This window comes from Bidens hawaiensis, unplaced genomic scaffold (genome assembly GCF_021521415.1).
Source record: "Bidens hawaiensis isolate Kalapana, Puna unplaced genomic scaffold, B.hawaiensis_p1.1 tig00005145_1, whole genome shotgun sequence".
NCBI lineage: Eukaryota > Viridiplantae > Streptophyta > Magnoliopsida > Asterales > Asteraceae > Bidens > Bidens hawaiensis.
This window is the reverse complement of record NW_027491328.1, coordinates 1,403,618-1,416,436: the sequence shown is the minus strand read 5'-3', so window position 1 is coordinate 1,416,436 and position 12,819 is coordinate 1,403,618.

Below are 12,819 nucleotides of genomic sequence, written 5' to 3'. Positions count from 1 at the left end.
ATTTCCATCTTTCATCAGTTTCATTATCTGGCACTGGCACGGGTGACTTGTAGAGTTCTTTGTGTAATCGACATATAGCATTTAAGACTAACTTGAAATACCGACTTACAGTTTCCCCGGACCGATGAAATCTGTTGACTAGTATCATATTCTTTGCATTATGAGCAAGGGTATGTAAAAACATAGCAACTTGCTCATCGACTAGCATGTTTTTACTATTCTTTAGTCCCCCTCTAGTTTCTAGCATATCACAAAGTGTTGTAAATGCATGTATATTCATTCTTATGTTAACAACACTCGTAACATCACTTTCATAAACCATCCTCACCATGTTTTCACGCCTATTATGGTAACTCATTAAATATTTTGTACGTATAGTCATTGACTCAATCGACCGATGCAAATGATAAGTACACAACATCCACCAACGAATCGTAACATAAATGACATAAAATGCACCTATGACAACTATTCTTTGTCTGGAAGGTGATCTTGCCATCTACACATAAAAATATAAGAAAATTCAAGAAAAGCAAATAACTCCAAAATATAATCCAAATATTAGCAACAAAGTGATCATGAAAGCAAGAAAAATGATTACAGGCTACTTTATTCACTGACTTGCTGAATGTTGTTTAATTGCTAATGTTTACATCAATATATATGTTATTTTGGATGAATCCAAGTTTCCATGTGAGTTACAAGTCAATGTTATATAAGATCCCTAAGGTTTCTATGTGAGTTACAAGTCAATTTCTAGATAAAAATGGTGTAAAAAGTGATGATTTGTTGATATGTAGAAATCTGAGTTTTTAGGTCAGATTTGAGTTTGTAAATATAGATTTATTTATCAACAAAACAATTGAAATAAATTATGAAAATATTTTCACAGAAACTTCAACATCTCTAGGTGTTTATATATTTTTCTCAAATTTTTAAAGTATGCATAAGGTTTTCAACTAAAATGCTAATTATCAAAGGTATCTAAAACTTACTGTTCAGAGTTTGTAAATGTCAAAATCTCTCAAAAATTGACTACTCAGGATTTGCATACAAGGCCAATTGGGAAATATTCTAGACACTTAAAATGTTCATTAGAAAGAGGAATGAAGTCTAAAACTTCAAAAACAAGAGAGTTATGCTCTTTAGAAGTGGACCTAAAATCTGTCAGTCAAAAACAGATTTGACCTTCGGTTTTATTTTTCACGTTTGGGTAATCAAAACTTCTCTAAAAATTTCGAAACCAGTGGGGTTTGAAACTAGACTCTTTGAACTTAATGTTAGACTCAAGAAACGATCAATTTGCATCTGTTATGATCAAAATATTGTTTGAACAAAACAGCATTACAGATTTCATCAGCAACAGCATTCAAGCAACTCATGTAAACATTCAATTTATCGGTTCCAACATTCAACCTAGCATCTAAATATCATTCTAACATAAAATTAATGATTCAAACTCATCAATTTCATACCATATAATGTTCAATTCTCAACCTAGACATCAAAGATTTTATCAAGAGTCGAATTAAACATAAACCATTGAAATCTAACATATCTAAATCGATTACCAACAACATACAAACATCCCACGATAACAATCGACATCAGCAGCTGAGTTTGGATCGAGGTTTAGGTCTGGTCGAGCATAAGAAAGTCGAAAAAATGAAAGTTTCATACCTAGGATCGTTGGAATCGAAGCAAAGATCGCGAATACGAACTCGGTTCTTGGATTGGAGATGATTTGTGGGTGATTAGAGGCTGCAAGTCGATCGAACAGCAGGGAGAGGCGTGAGTTTGCTGCTGTAGATCGAACAGCAGGGAGAGGCGTGAGAGAGTGAGGCTGAGAAATGAAACTCAAGAAATCCAATTCTCCGCTTTTTTTAGAGAAACAAAATCAGAGAAATGGAAATGGTTTATTTCCATTTCTCACCTCTTTCTTTCATAAACAAACAAGAGAATTCTTTCAAATTCCATTTCTCACCCCTCAATTCCCTCTACCAAACACCCCCTACTCTCCTATGCTTTAAAGATGACAGCCATATACAAGACCCCACTATCAATTTCTCATACACATTAACATTTATATAAAATATAAATTAGCTATATGTATATAAAAAATTTATACATGTGCAATATTAGATACTTAACTTCTTTCTCTTGCTCATCAAAGTTCTTTTAATTAATCTAACATCATGATTTTATTGTCATGATGTGAACAATAAATTAAGGATTTTATGCTTTTTTTTATTGCCATCATGTGAACATAATGGTTTCCATAGTTATTAACATTTTTTCTAAAAAAAAAAACTCTATAGTTAATACGGTAAAAGGTAATACTTCTTATGATTATACCTATAAGTAAATCAGATAGTTTTTGGCATTTCAATGTGTTGATCATGAAAATGAAACACGAGACTAATATGAATTTAACACGAAATTAGTATGATTAAGAATGGGTCAATGAAATTATGTAAGTCGGATTCATATCAAGTGGGAGGACTTGAAGTGGATGTTTATATATACGACCCATATGGAATATTATTGAATGAGAAAATTATGATTTGTGTCTCTAAACTAATGGGGTGGGGCGTACGCTGTGCCTGCCTAATTAGTTCAAGGACGCAATTAACAATTTTCTCTTATTGGAACTAATGGAATGAAAAGCATAAAGTTCAACGAATTTCTTAGTAAAAATGACACTAACAACCATCTAATTTTCGGAATTCCTCTTATCATCTCATATGTAAACTCGAAGCGATTTAACAACATTTAAACGAAGTCAAACTACATGAAATATTGTATAGTGAAGTGAACCCCATCTCCCTCTGAGTTAAAATCATCCACTAGTTCTACAAGAGACTATGTGAGCACTTAAGCACTTTGGTAGATAATAGGTTGGTGGTCCGTCCATCCTTAACTCTAGCAAACTCAAAAGGTAAATATAGTTTGTGTCTGTGTCAGTCATCATGCTCAAGCGAACAAATCTACCGATCACAAGGTTGTTCTTCTTCATGATCTTCGGGGTAGGGTATTATAGAGTATCCTAGCCTAAATGTGTTGCTGAAATTGTCCACTAGTTTAGTTTGTGATTATAGTACTGAATATAAATTATTTTTTTAATGTACTCGTGAAACTATCGATTAACTATGTGATTTTAGGATAATCTGCTTGCTGTAGGATGTATGAGGGTTTGAACCACGCATGTGACAAGAATTTTGCGAGAACCTCCTTGAGGGTCTTGGTTTGATTCCAACAAGTGCATATATGCCCACTAATAGGGAAGAAAACTACTATTTTACGATTCAAACTCGAATTATATGTGAGTGGTGAGCCCTTCTAAGGGACTCTGTAACGAGTTGTAGTAAAGTCATTCAAAGAAAAAAAATTGAGATAACCCTTTAAGATATAGTCTAAACTAATTTAATAATACGTAAACATCATTTTACTTCTAATTATTTATCGTCTTTATATATAGTAAAAGACATGGTTGGCGGCGCAAGCCTTCTATTGGGCCAAGTGGCAGCTCATTATTGGGCCACACTAATTTATTTTCATTTCTTTAGTTATGGTACCGTAACCAATGTAATGGAGACCGACCGAATTGGCGTAGACTCATCGTTTCGACGCTTGGAACCGACAACGCTTAGGTTTTACCAACGTTCGAGTTTCATCGGCCGACGCCACGTCATTAGACCACCTCAATTTTTATATTTTTTATTTCTTAACGAAAGCCAACCGAAGTCGCCCACCTCGATGCCCGGGACCGGCAAAGCTCGGGTTTACCAACGTCTGAGTTTCACCAACTAAGCCTACCCCATTGGTCCACCTCAATTTTATTTTTTTTTGTTTTTATTTTGTTTTAGTTCCCAAACTGTAATGAGCGAGACCAAAACCGACAGAATTTGCTTCGATTCACCATCTCAACGTTAGGGTTTTACCTACGCCCGAGTAAACATCATTTTAAAATTTTTAATTTTTTATAAGTTAATTTGACGAATTTATTTTGTGGGTTTCAATGCTTGGGTACCAATATTGTATAAACCATAACAAATGTTACCAATACCGAACGAATTACGTCGACTCACCATCATATCGTTTCGGTTTTACCAGCGAACATGTTTTACCAATGCTTGGTCTTTCAATGCTCGGGTTTTGCCGACGCAACACCAACCAACCAATTTTATTGCGCAATGCGCGAATAAAATTACTAGTTTATACCAAGTACAAGTTACTGCTTTCTTTCTGAATAAAAAAATATATATTAATTCTTTTCATATCAATGGAAAGGCTATGTTTATGATTACACCAACGTTCATATGCCAGCAACGGGTGATGCGAGATAAAATAAGAAAAAAACAATAAAATCTTTTTAAAGTTGTGTTCCATTTGTTAAACTATACAAGTAAAAAGCCATCAATTATTATAAAATAAAGCATGAATATCAGAATATGGATGTGTCTTTTGTGTGGCGCTGTGGACCACTAATCATGAAGGTGGTATATACTATATAAGCAAAAAATGTAACATCATGATATAAGTTTTATAAGCTCCATATGATTATAAGATTAATCATTGTTTGAAAGAAATTAATAAATATATTACATTTTCTTTTCAGATTATGAACAATAGATTTTATATATGTCGCTATTCATCGGGTATAACTATTATACAGTTGTTCATATTCTGTATAATTAAAAAACCACATTTGAAACAAATGTGGTTTCTTAATTATACAGTTGTTTTTACAATTTAACCATCAAGATATATGTATCACGGTGGTTGGGGCGTCACTCGGGTTCACAAGCAGTTAGTGGCGGGAACACTGACGCAAATGGAGTTGACTTGTGGGAACCCATTTGATTCACGAACATGTCGCTACTCATTGGGTATAATTATGTAGAGACTAGGCTTGGGTAGAAAGATGATGGTGCAATCCTTTAGGGTAGTTCTGGGTTCAAATGTGTTGACATCACATTACTTGATGGTGGTAGAGTCTTCAAAAGATTGTGTCCCTTTCGCCCATGTCCCCTTAATTAACCAAACCAAAATTGAAAAAATCGGCAATACTTAACTGAAATAATAGATCTAAAACAATAACCGACGGTTCGGTTTTGTTTCCTTTGAAACCTAAAGTTCGTTAAAACAGACCCAATTCTAAACCGAACCAATCTATATATATAATCAAACCATATTGAACTTGTTTGAATGGTTGTTATAGGGTTTGCGGCCCACATTCTTTATTTTATGCCAAAATTTTAGACTAAAACTTCATTATTTTGGTCAATTATTATTAAGTCCAAATATTTTAAGCCTATACGTAAAAACCGAAGCCGACTCATACTATGCAATCAAATATATATATAAATGTACATAAGTAATTATGTGCATATCAACTCAACTTTTTAGAGCATAAAGCGAATTTTAAAACCGAAATCTTTATCGGGATTTTTTATTTCTTGGAACCTAACATGTATGCAAATTAACTTAATTAGATGGTTTTGTGAAGGAAATTTTGACCAATGTTGTTAGTCGTGTGATGGTAGCAATTCTAATAGAGAATCTGAGAGATTAAGAGCTGAGATAGTTATGATCGGAAATGAAGAATCAAACATAAGGTGGTATTGTATTCGAACTTATCAAACCAATAAAAAATTGAAGGTCCCTTAAATATAAGTCCTCGTTATGAACTTATATTTTTAACAGTTAAGCCACCCATGGTATGTATATGTGAGTGTTTTCTATAGGTACATGCATGTATGATTAAATGACAATATTTATATGTATACAATTATTTTTTTAATAAATAATATTGTTGCTAACCAGATTATACATTTGGATGCTGCTTCAACAAAAGTAAAGTACTTGTTAAAAGTTTTAGAAAACAAAATCATTGGAAAATAATTTAGGGTAAAACCATTATAATAAGTTGATTGATTTAATTAAGATATAGTAAGAAATCAAAAAGTAGCAAGGGAAAGCAAGGGGTAGGATTTGCATGCAAGACTAGTCAAGTGATTCATGAGTCTTTTTTGCTTTAACGAGAGCCGAGGTGGGACCGGTGATCACTATGTGTCCAACTGGGCCCCATTTTGATAACAACCTATGAAAAATGGACGACCAAAGAGAATTTATATAGATTTTTCATTGCTTCCAAAGTTCCTTATATATGTACATCAAATAAATATAATTTACTAAGAAAAGTTGATACACATATACATGGACAGTTATTGTAACAAAGGTGATACCCAAACATAACACATGTATTATAAGTGAGGGACAAATTAAAAAATGTTTGTATATAATTATGTTACATGTTACATATTTACATGACGAGTTATGTAATTATGTAACACATATATTGTAATTACGTATCACATATATATAATCATGTATAATAATTTAGAGGCATAAAACATCTATATAATTGCGTACCGGTTTATATAATCATGTACCGAGTTATATAATTCGGGCTCTGGGACACACACTGGATTATTTCTACAACCCTCTGGAGAGCAAACTTTTCTCACATCTTTTCTATGAGAATTGATGCTTTGGTTCTTTTCATTTTTAAAGCTACATTACGACTGCCTACGACATTTCTTCTCTTATGATTTTCTTGTTGATGGCACATCTCGTTTCATTGCACGACACTAGAGTACTTCCGTAACACATTGCACAATCAGGTATAATTGCGCACTAAGTTACTATCATGTAACGGTTAAAAAAAGTTCAAAACAACTATAACACTATACTTTAAAATTTAAAATTAAAGATAATAAAATCTTCTATTTTATGGTATACTTTAAAAAAAACACTAGGTTAAAACAAAAGAACAATTTTAGATGTAAAAACATGTATGAAAATACACCATGTATATATTAGCACCCAGGTGTAACTATGTAAAATACTGATGCGTAATTGCCACCCATGTGCAAAACATCATTTGTAAATTGGCACCCAATTGTTTGATTCTAGACTTTGTGTTTAGGGTTTGTTTGTGGTAGGTACCACCGTAGGGTTTTGTGGCGTGATTATTTGGATTAATTACAGCGGTTAGACACCTTCTTTGAGACCGAGAGGTGATAAGAAGTAGGGTTGTCTCATTGCCTTTGCATGCTAGAATAAGGATTGCGCGAGAGCGAGTTCGTTTCTTGTCAGGTTTAGGTGTTTTGAGCGACTAGTTGATCTATTTTAGTTTAAGTTGAATTGTTCCTCTATCCTTGGTTGTGTAGTATTCATCGCCATTAGGGTCGAGTGTTGGTGAGACTGAGAGGTGATCCTTCATTAGAACACGTTAGCAATTATTTCTCGGTTTGGTCGTTTTAGGCGATTTTGAGTAGTTTAGGCTTGTTGAGTGAGACCGAGAGGTAATCCAGTGAGCCCGAGCGATCCTTAGTCGTGTCATCTTTAGTGACTGTGTCTATATATCATTCAATCCATTAGCTTGTTAGGCCTACAATTTGATTCAGACCTAGGTAGACGTTTTCTCCATCCTAAGTTAACACAGTTAGTTTTCCGTTAAGTTTTCTATTTTTGGTAAGTTTTGTCAGTCAGTCTAGTTAGTTCAGTTAAGTATTTAAAAATCAAAAATCAATATAATTATTATTCTAAGGTAGGTCTTGTCTAGGGTTAGTGATCTTTAGCGTTCTGACGTGTCCACGTGTTCGATACTCGGACTTCCTAAGTCTATACTACTTGCGATCGGTACACTTGCCGGTTGTGTGCGGTTTTAGGATTTTCGTTTTAATATTAAAGCTTAGTTGTGAGGGTCATATTTATAGGGTTATTAGACATACATCAGCTACTGTAATCTCCTTTGAAAGGAGGAGGAATCTCAACATAACCCAATCGTGCTTTACCATTTTTCTTGTGATGATTATTAACTTCAATAATCTCATTTAAAAGAAACGAGGAATCATGAAATTTTCCAAGTTTATTCTTTAATTCAAAATTTTCATTTTCCAAATTGGTAATGCAGGTTCGGAGTCTGAGAATCTCCTTGAAATGTTGTTCAACAACCACAATCTTACAATTAACCTCAGCTTTCAGGTCATGATTGCTAACAAACAAATTTTTAATTTTCTGTGTCGATTGCTCCAATAACTTGGATTTTTGTCTGTAGCATTCATTTACCATGAAATGCTCTTTTGTGAGAGTAGTGTTATGTTGTAAAGCTGACTCAAGTTTGACTTTGAGTTCAACACACTCAGTCACAACTTGTGAAGTTAATGTTTCTTTTGTTTCATTCTCAGATACATTAATTGAAGATTTAGAACATACCTCTTCAATCTTTGCCATACATGCAAAGGAATCAGTTTGTTCAGCAGCTGAATGATTCGAATCGGTTTCCGAATCAGAGGTGTCACTCTCTTCAGATAGATTATCACCACTTGCATCTTCAAACTTTTCAACTAGTTCAACCAAAGCAAGGTTGGCTTGATTTCCCAATAGTCATTGAGACCAGTACACACCTTCATTGGCAACAAGTGCTTGAGAGTTGGTCGGTTTATTCTGGTCACCATCTCACGAACTCTTCTTATTCTGATCAGTTACAGATGAATTCTTTCCCGAAGTTCTCTCAGAATTACGTGGACCCGAATATTCCTTTCGCGGTTTATCACATTCTTTTGCGAAATGACCAAAATCTCCACAATTATAGCACTTGACCTTCAGTTTGTCAAACCCAACTTGCTTGTTCAAAGTTGGTAGATCTTTTCCTGTTCGTTGCATGAATCTTTTCACTTTCATGACAATCATCGCCATGTTCCACTTAAGATCCATTAACTCAAGATCATCGGGATCAATTTGGTCATAATCTTCATTAGTTAATTCACTTGTAGCAATCTTACTCCCAACGAGTTGTTCATAAGATGTCATGAATGCACAAACAAAAGCAAATTGCTGCTCAGCTTCTTGAAGATTGACATTAGGCAACGAGCTTGAAGAACTTGCACTTAAACCAGAATTAGTACCAGATGCCATGAAGCATACATTACGTAACTATTACCATTAGCAGACTCTTGTGTCGATGTCTATGTGAAGAATGCGGTGATTGGGACTAAGCTCGAAGAATTATTAGCAGGTAATGAACCACCATAAAGAGGGGGATTTTGATTCTGATTGTCCTTCAAAAAGTTTGGCATTTTAAGTCAAATTCTCTTTCTTCTAGCTTGTTAATGAATTGCTCAACAGTGGGTTGATCATTTCTAAAATAACCATTCTCCTTTAACACAAGTAAGGAAGTAAAATATGAAGGTGGTAAAGCATTCTTCAAGGTGTCAATCTTGTCCACCTCAGTCGGTTCAAGATTCACCGCAGTCATTTCCACAACCAAATGACAAAAACGACTGATTATCTATTCAACAGTCTCGTTTTTCAGCAAAGTAAAATTTCAAAACTGAAATTTTACTAGAGTCGTTTTACTCTCGAGTGTGTTTCCCAACTTCTAGTCTTCAAAGTTGCAAATAGAGACGCACAGGTCTTTATCGTGCTATACTGATGAAAGATTTTCTCGGGCAATGCCGTCGTGAGCGTAGAGTAGGATTTGGTCTCACTCTTAAAGTCATTAATCTCCTGAGTTTCATAATGTTCATGAGCTTTTGCAGTCCAACCAAGTGTATCACTGCCTACAAGAGGTGCCTTTTAAACTACATCAAGAAAACGTACACTACTTGGATGTACCAAACCCAAATGAGCACGAAACCTCGGTTCCAACAAGCAAACTCAGACAGCTTCAGGAGTTTTGGACACTTGTTGTGAGTAACAATTTCGTTGGCCATTGTCATCATTTGTTGCATTAACGCATTTTGCGATGCTAACACATAATACGTGGCATTTTGAGAAGCCATGTTATCACAAGTTTGAAAGTCAAGGGACAAAACTTGTCAACTGAGAGAAGTTACAAATACCAATTAACGAATGTATACTGCAACGAATGAAATATTGTTTAGCGAATGAAGGGAGTAACGAATGTGAATTGAAACGAAAGTGTATAGCGAATGGAAATTTAGTGAATGGAAGTTAACGAATGAGAAATGGAACGAATGTGGTTAACGAATAGCAATTGTGAAGAACGAATGTGAAGGCGAATCTGACTTTAGCGAATGTGAAATGTAACGAATCAATCCATCACCCGAATATGAAACTTACAAGGATAACGAATGTGATTGGAGAGGGTAACGGATGAGAACAAGTGAATGAGGTTCAATTAACGAATGATCCGTTAATGAATGATGTCAAGTTAACGAATCAGTATTCAAACTGATAACGAATCAGTCTTCATCTGTTCAAACGAAGCAGTATTCATCTGTTCAAACCAAAACTTTGTCCAAATATGTCCAAACTCAGTTCGAATTACACAAAACTTATATCATTCTACTCGTATTCTGGATCCGAACCTTACTATACCAGTCCGTAATCAGAAACGACTACTAACACACTCAATTAACCAGTTCGTAAAACAACATTTACCGTCATTAACATCCAATTCAAGTTCCACTTTAATTCCTTCCAATTAATCCTCAGATAGACCTCAACCCTTCATTAGCCGTAAACACAAGTCTAATTACTGGTTATCTCAGTCCAATTACTTGTTAATCGAAACTCTGTTTCAGTAGAACTTAACCAAACACCAATTCATATCGATTTATAACGAAATTGACTCAATACGTGATGAATTAATACAATTAATCAACAAAACACCACGAAGATCCGATCAAATGGCTCTGATACCACTTGAGAGAGCCTGATATGGATCTAGATCTAGGATAACATCGTGTTCTTCGTTGATAGATCAATACTATTATGGATATACAGTTACTGTGTGTACTGTGTGTGTTTAGAGAGAAATTGGGCAAAGTAACGACACTGAAGGATAAAATAACAGAACTGAATTACATTAATGATAATCTTACAAGTATATATAGGGGATGACCACATTCGTTAAGTTAATACTTAACGAATGTGTGATTCTTTACATTAAAACTAGACGAATGAGTCTTTCATTCGTTATACATTACAATAAGCGAATGGCCCCACATTCGTTTTCTCATTCGTTAATCTTGGTTAACAATTGAGCTTACATTATACGAATGTGATACATTCGTTACGGGGTAACAAATGTATCTTACATTAGAGCGAATGACTTATTTACAAAATAGCCCTTACATTATAATAATAACCTAATAAAGACCAAGACGTCCAAAACATGTATCAACAAATTTAGGGCACCGTACACTCCACAACAAAATGGGGTCGCTGAGCGAAAGAATCGAACCTTGATTGAAACGGCTCGAACTATGATTTCTGATTCAAAATTACCTGTGAATTTTTGGTCAGAAACAGTATGCAGCTTGTTATACATTTAACCGGGTGCTTACAGTCAAGAAATTCGGCAAGACGTGTTTCGAGTTACTTAATCGTCGAAAACCTAATCTGAAGTGGCTTGAACCGTTTGGACTAGTCCACTAAGATGTGTTTACATTCCTAGCCTCCACAAGATTGTCCAAGTCCAAAATATTGATTGTCAAAGGTATACTCCTACCATTCAATGACCAGGGGATTCTACGCTGTTTGATTATGAGAGCCTTTGGGAGAGTTTCAAGCTCCCTGAAGAAGTTCTTTCTGATTAGACTTTGAGGATGTTATACAATCAAAAGTTGTCAGAAGACTATGTAACAACACCTAAAGTTCCTGAGTTAGTTCCTCAAGATGTACCAAATCATGTTCAAACTGATGACATACCAGAGACTGTTCTTGTTTTTGATGATGATCGTGAATCAGATGAGGAGATTATCGAGGCTATTTCTCCATCCATCATTGCTACTAAAGGGAGTGAGAACAATCTCCAACCTGAGGTGTCAATATCTACAGAAGTGGTGCCAAGAACTTTATCCTACCTTCCTGAGGATAACATCATAGGAGATTTGAATACTAGAGTTCAAACGAGACGTCAAATCGATCAAAATCTCCAGTGTTTCTACTCAAAGGTATCTCCTTTACAAAATCAATTCTCATTCAAATGTTTTATTTTGTAGATCGAACCAAAAACGTACAAAGAAGCCCTGACCGAGGAGAGCTGGGTCAATGCAATGCAAGAGGAACTATTGCAATTTGAGAAGCTCGGGGTTTGGAAATTGGTTGATTTGCCTAAGGATAAGAAGCAAATTAACACTAAATGAGTGTTCAAGTGTAAACGGGATGAGAATGGAATCATTGTCAGAAACAAAGCAAGACTTGTTGTTTTGGGTTTTAACCAGAGGGAAGGTATCGACTATAACGAGATTTATGCACCAGTTGCAAGGCTAGAAGCTATTCAGATCTTTCTGGCATTTGTTTCTTGGAATGGTTTCAAAGTTTACTAGTTAGATGTCAAGTCTGCATTCCTAAACGGAAAAATCAGTGAAGAAGTCTATGTGGGACAGCCACCGGGGTTGTCGATCCTATCCACAAAGACAAAGTGTACCTCCTTGATAAAGCCTTCTACGGTCTCCATCAGGCCCCAAGATGTAAGGCCCCGAACCCCGGGAACCTCACAGTTGGTAATCATTCAAAACACTCGTAAAATTAAATAAACTCAAAAACCGTTTCTTCCATTAAAACAAACATTTCAGAGTATAAATTTTGCGGAAAACATGAAAAATGAAATAAGTTCCCGAAACCCGGGAATTTTGCCCAAAATCCAAAGTAAGTATAACTTTTATAAGTTTCCTTGAAATAAAACATTCATAACAATTCTTCCTTCCAGTATGCCCTTCACCATCCAAGTAGCTCCGTGCACATCCAAGCGATAAGACATCGTCTTCCGAATCCTGAAAC